The sequence below is a fragment of the Engystomops pustulosus genome, unplaced genomic scaffold (genome assembly GCF_040894005.1).
Source record: "Engystomops pustulosus unplaced genomic scaffold, aEngPut4.maternal MAT_SCAFFOLD_772, whole genome shotgun sequence".
Classification (NCBI taxonomy): domain Eukaryota; kingdom Metazoa; phylum Chordata; class Amphibia; order Anura; family Leptodactylidae; genus Engystomops; species Engystomops pustulosus.
The window spans coordinates 25,568-31,814 of NW_027285651.1; the positions used below are offsets into that span (position 1 = coordinate 25,568).

The 6,247-nt window shown below is 42.1% G+C and overlaps 1 long non-coding RNA gene across 3 annotated transcripts; it reads left to right on the forward strand.

Annotated features, from left to right (window-relative positions):
• The first annotated feature begins 3,458 nt into the window (after nt 1-3,458).
• On the forward strand, nt 3,459-5,870 carry LOC140112429 (uncharacterized). Of its 3 annotated transcripts, none has more exons than XR_011852673.1 (3): nt 3,459-3,499; nt 5,340-5,455; nt 5,710-5,870. It is a non-coding gene; the product is annotated as an uncharacterized lncRNA (long non-coding RNA). The 3 variants fall into 3 exon arrangements; XR_011852674.1 differs by lacking the exon at nt 3,459-3,499 and adding an exon at nt 3,578-3,658; XR_011852675.1 differs by lacking the exon at nt 3,459-3,499 and adding an exon at nt 3,749-3,795.
• Nucleotides 5,871-6,247: the final 377 nt, after the last annotated feature.

Here is a 6,247-nt window from a genome sequence, read left to right on the forward strand (position 1 = left end):
TACACCTATATGATCAAGGTGTAGGTGTGTGTGTGTGATGGATGGCAATGTGCTACCAATAATGTCGTATACCAAAGTCAAAGTATGAAAAAAATGTAAAAATGGAGTGAAACTGAAAATAAAAAATATAAAAATGAAAATGACATAAATGAAAATGCTACCAAAATTGTTAAATCATTGGAACCCGCAGGTCCCCAGCCGATCAAATGGCTATTGTCTGAACTTATCCGGGTGTCTACAAAAAGTTCCAATCAAAAGTAGATATGCTAAAACAAAGCCGGAAATCTTGCGAATCCAAATGTTGAAAATCACCACATAAATAAAGCCAATGGGGATGTTGTTCACTTGTATACACCTATCCAGACTCGACCTAAAAACTGAAAAAATATAAAAACAATTATAAACAAGTTAAAAACAAATGTTATGGTCAACAAAGCACCGCTTGGAAGAGAAACTTACTAAACTATAGGGATAATTGCACATCGTAGCTCCTCAATATATCAGCGTAGTTTCCATGGGCATTCAACATCTACCACTGTTAAGACCCAAAAAATATATGATGATAATCACTGAAAGGATGAGAATCCAAAATTATCATTTAAACCGCATGGTTTAATGGTGTTTAGCCTCCAAATCCATTTAGATTCCAATTGGAATAATCTCTATTTTTATTGCTCCTCCTCTTAAATCAGCTTTCACATGATCTATTCCTGATCATCCGTGAAATTGGCGGAAATAGCGACGAATCGGTTTCAATTGGGCGGCATCTGGTTCTTGTACATCCACTGCAGCCCAGATCCCTAATACATGTTCTCGTACACGTGGTTTTAATTCTCTGGTGGTCATTCCAAAATAGATAAGGGAACTCGGGCAAGTGGCGTAATAAATCACCCCTTTGGTGTTACAATTAATTGGCCATGTGATCTTGTAAGTACACTCACCACTTGAGTTCGTGAATGTATCACACTTCATTACATTCGGATAAGGAATGTATCTCCCACATGATGTACAGCACCACTTTGGTTTGGATGTGCCAAAGATGGGTTGATTTATTTGCGGTGTCAGATAGCTGTGTACCGGGTTACGTACAAGATATGGTCCATAGGTTTATTCTTATCTTGAATTAAGTCGAAACTTTATATTTTATAATTGTAGTTCTGGACAAATTTTTTTTTTTTTTTTTGCCCCAGTGACAATTGGAGATTCAACATTTTTTGCTGTAATGGGACCAAGGATTATCAATAAATCTTCATTACAGACATTTAAAAGCTGATTATTGCAATCTGGGCCTATAGTAACATCCACAGAGCTTCACCAGAGGTCACAGTGTGCAGAGGGGTCCTTCTTTAACTAAGGGTCGTCTGTAAGTCGGGTGTCCTTAAAGAGAACCCGTCATGCAAAATAACCCCCCTAAACTAAATATATTTTCATAAACTGCCATTAGAGAGCATTGCCTCTATCCCTTCATTGTCCCTCTACATGCCTGTAAACCTAAGCAATGAGGTCCTAAAGCTGTATGCAAATGACCTGTGAAATGTCCAATGAAGCATTAGCATATTCAAGCTGTCCACTCTATTCATGAGTGGGAGGCACAGCCACACCCCCAGTGCTTGACTGACAGCCTGTATAATGATGTGAGGCTGTATAATGATGTGCTTCCTGGTGCTGGTGGCCACGCCCCCTGCAGCCTGTGTGTGTATAGGAAAGATACAGCAGCTCCAGGCAGCCATGTTACAGCAGAACATGTCAGATTCATGTGTAGCTGATGTCTGTGTCTCTCACCTGTATATTAGGAGGATGCAGCATGTCAGCAGATGCAGCACACACACTAGCCATGCTTTACTATACATTACACACAGACATGAGCAGGGGGAGGAGAGGGGATGGGGCAACAGGGGTGACATCACTGCCTCTGACCATGTGACCAGCCTCATTTACATAATAAAGAATAGATGATTTTACAATGATTAATGTATGAAAATAACTAGATAAAGGCTGGGAGGGATCATTGTGAGCTGCTCCAACAGGTAGAGGTGACAGGACTAGTGACACAGACCTTTAAGTAGGGGACCGCCTGTACAAGCAAGTCTTTCAGATTCCCTCCACGTCTGCTAGTGATTGCTGGTCGAGGAGTAAGAATTTCTTTCAAGATTGGATCCATCTGCAAAATTGGCCAGAATTTATCTTTCATGTCTCCCCATCTTCCATGATATGATGTAATGAATCTTGGAGGTTGAGATTCATGTTGTTGCTTTGTGAGAAGCAATAGGGCTGCTCTTGTTGATTGGTTGGCACGTGTAAATGCTTTTGCAGTACAACGCCGATTATACCCACGTGAACGAAATCTCTGTCAAGTCACGTGCTCGTTCTTCAAAATCATTTTGACTTGAACAGATCCGTTTAATCCGTAGGTACTGACCAGTGGGCACCGCATTCATGGTCTGTACTGGATGAGCTGAGGAAGCGTAAAGGAGAGAATTGACTGAAGTCTCTTTCTGAAAAAGTTTTGACTGTAGGAATCCATCAGATTCCCACGTCAGTCTAATATTCCTTATATTATGAGTCTCATTATATACATTAAAAGTAGTGAACAATATAGAGGAATATGTAGTATACAGTATAGAATTTATTGTGCAATATACATTAGCTGCAGAGTACAGTATAGAAGTCACTTACTTCGAGGGGAGTATACTGCTATTTCTTTGCCCGTTTCTGCTTATAGGAAGGAGATGAGAAGAAAGAAGGAAATCATTTTAATTATTAATTAATTGGATTCATTTGATTAATTTTACCCTTGATAGAATAACAAGTAACATGCTGTATAATAAATCTGGTGGTTATTGTACTTATATTATTTTATATTATATTTTATTTTATATACCCCGCCCTCAGTCATGTCCCATTGATGATATCAGGTTCTTCGGACCTTAGTACAGTCATGACCTCCACATACCAAGGAGTAACAGCGGACATCTTTTCTTACCCGTACCTGTGCCAGTGCTGTCATTTTGTGCCTTCTGTGTTGTTCAGGTTGGCACTATTCAACCTTGAGTCCATGGAAGGTCTTGATTTCTCGGCATCACTAGCCTCATTTTCCTCATCCACTTTGACGTTTGTAATACAAGGTTGTAAATTGCTATTTAGTAGTAGTTACATCTTCTTCTGCTCTAGTAATTTGTCATTTTCACTCTTGATGACGTCCATCTGGGAGGTGATTGTCGGATCCATTCCTGCAGTTTTCAGTAAAGCCTGGATGGTGGATGTAAACCAATGACTAGGGTGAGGATGAGAATGGAGGTACCTCACAGGGCAGAGCTTTATTACATAACCCTCTTCTACGTCTAAGGATGTTGTGTAGGTTACAAAATGTCTGAACAGCCACAAGCAACCAATCAGCTTTCACTTCATAGACGGCATTGATAAAATTTAAGCTGAGGTCTAATTGGTTGCTGTAGGCACAGATGACAGTTTACAGTTAGGCCTGATACATTATGAGGAGGTGACATGAATAATAATGAATATAATATTTTTCAGCAGGATGTTATATCCTAAGATTGCAGAACCTAATTCAGTATAATATCTAGCCAGTTAGTTGTAAAATACACCAGATTTACCAACATGGAGGATCCTGACTGATCAGTGGCGTAACTAGGAACAAGTGAGCCCCACAGCAAAGTTTTGGTTGAGGCCACCTTCAACCATAGGTCCCCAGTGTTACATAGGGGGTTTCCATTACCTTTTTCTATTATGGAGGAGAACAACAGAGAGCAGCAGTAGATGGAGGCTCTGTAGAAGGTTTTCTTACATCACGTCTACTGTATTAATAGCTGTAATAATAACGCTGGTTGCTGCACAGGTTTCTCTGTTATAAGTAACGGTAGAGGTTATGGCGCTGGGGGAGGGGCTTCTATTTACTGCCGGTCCATGTTATTCTCCATAATGGAAGAAGTTAATGAAAACTCTTGATGGTGGTGAGAACCATCAGTATGGCGGCTCCTGCTCAGTACCAGTGTATGGGCCATGTCTCCTCATCACCGACTAGTCAGGAGGTTTAACCCTTACACTGCTTGTCTGAAGAGCCATTAGCTGCAAGAAAGCAGGGTTAAATCTCTGGACTTCTTGCTTCATTTTACTAAAGTCACTAATAAGCAGGAACAGGAGCAGTAGAGGCTTCCAGTATATGCGGCAACCACTCCCAAACCCCCTAATACATGCGCCAACCGCTGCCAAACCCCCTAATACATGTGCCAACCGCTGCCAAACCCCCTAGTACATGCGCCAACCGCTGCCAAACCCCCTAGTACATGCGCCAACCGCTGCCAAACCCCCTAGTACATGCGTCAACCGCTGCCAAACCCCCTAGTACATGCGTCAACCGCTGCCAAACCCCCTAATACATGCGTCAAACGCTGCCAAACCCCCTAATACATGCGCCAACCACTCCCAAACCCGCTAATACATGCGCCAACCACTCCCAAACCCGCTAATACATGCGCCAACCACTCCCAAACCCGCTAATACATACGCCAACCGCTGCCAAACCCCCTAATACATGTGCCAACCGCTTCAGAACCTCCCAATAGAAGCGCCAACCGCAGAACCCCCAATACATGCGCCAACTGCTGAAGAACCCCCCCCCCAATACACACTCCAGCCCCTGCAGAACCTCCCAATACAAGCGCCACCCGCAGAATCCCCCCAGTTTTGCTGTGTCTGGATGAGCCCTAGGATGCGCCTTCTGTTGATGGGGTCCTGGTGTCTGGTGCATCCTGTTGACATGTGTTGTGACGCTATAGTGCTGGGTCACTGTGGTCTCCATAAGGATCCTGTGCTCCTCAGACTCACGGTGTGGGTTGATGCCAGCAGATACAAGCGCTTTTCTCATGTAACTCCAGCGTCTCGGGTGAGGTCCAATGAGGAAGAGGACAAGTTGCTGATGACATCTCCACCAACACTTCTACATCCCTGCAGTTCTGCTGACTTTGACCAGTGACCATGTCTAGTCATAAAGGGGGAATATTGGGATAGGGTTAAGGTGGGGAAGTAAAGTGGATTATTACCGGTATCTCATGGATTTCATTAAATGAACAAGAAAACATGTTATAACATGGGAGTAATGTCTTCTTCAGGTCGACATCACTTCCTGTTGCAACTTATTTTTGATAATTGTCAATATGAATAAGGAGAAGGGGTCCCAAACCTGGGACCCCAGAAGGGTCATAATTTAGAAACCTCGATTTTAGGTGTGTTTCACTTTTTGTGTTGGATGTTGTCCTACAAAAAAGGGGAGGAGGGGCATTTGCTAACTTGACTTCACTTGTGCAATGTTTTTTAACCAGGATACAACCCAGGTCCAGAATTAATTGTACACTGGTGTGCAGGGTTAAGTGGGTGATGACCTTCTTGACTTCTTCCAAAAAACGAGAAACAAGTTTTAACAGTGATAAATGTGGAGGTAAGGATCGGTTTTCTTCATCAACAATCTACACTGAATACATATTGCCCAGGGAATCCAGAAATTATTATAAGCAGATTATAAGCAGATAGCGAGCTCAATTGTATATAGCACAACTGGTGCGGCTGTGTAAGCTGAAGATTGTGTCTGTATTGGAGGAGCCATGTTTCATCTTCCTCCTCCACCTGAATTTCAAGTTTTTCCACTGAACTCATTGTAATTCAAGTTCCATTTGTTTGTCGCTTCTGATTTAGGAAAGAAGAAAATAAATACACATCTACTGACATTACCAGATCTCCATTCTTCCTCGGCATAACAAAGAAGATGATAAGATTAAAAATGAACGTTCTTGTGGATGGAGGAAGGGGGACACCACCAAGAGGTAGTCGATAATGAATGTTTTTTTTCCCAGCCAGTTTTGGAAGAATTAATAAAAAGCATTATAATTATAGGTGTGAAAGTGAACATTTTTAAAGGAAATCTACCTTTTTTTATGCATTGTGAACCAAACATACCTTGAGAATGAGGGAGCTACACTGATGCAGAGACATATCTTGTTTAATGCCTAAACTGAGTGGTTTTGCGCAAAAAACAATTATAAAATTCAGGACCCTGGTAAAGCAGGGTGCCCTGGCTGCTGTACATAAACACATTACTTCCACATACACAGGAGCTGCCTGAACTGTCCAGACAGGGTTAGTCAACCTGAGCTGGATGACTCTTACACAGCAGCTGAGGGATGGTGCAGTGATTTGATTACTTATGCCTGTCAGGGACAACACAGTTATGACA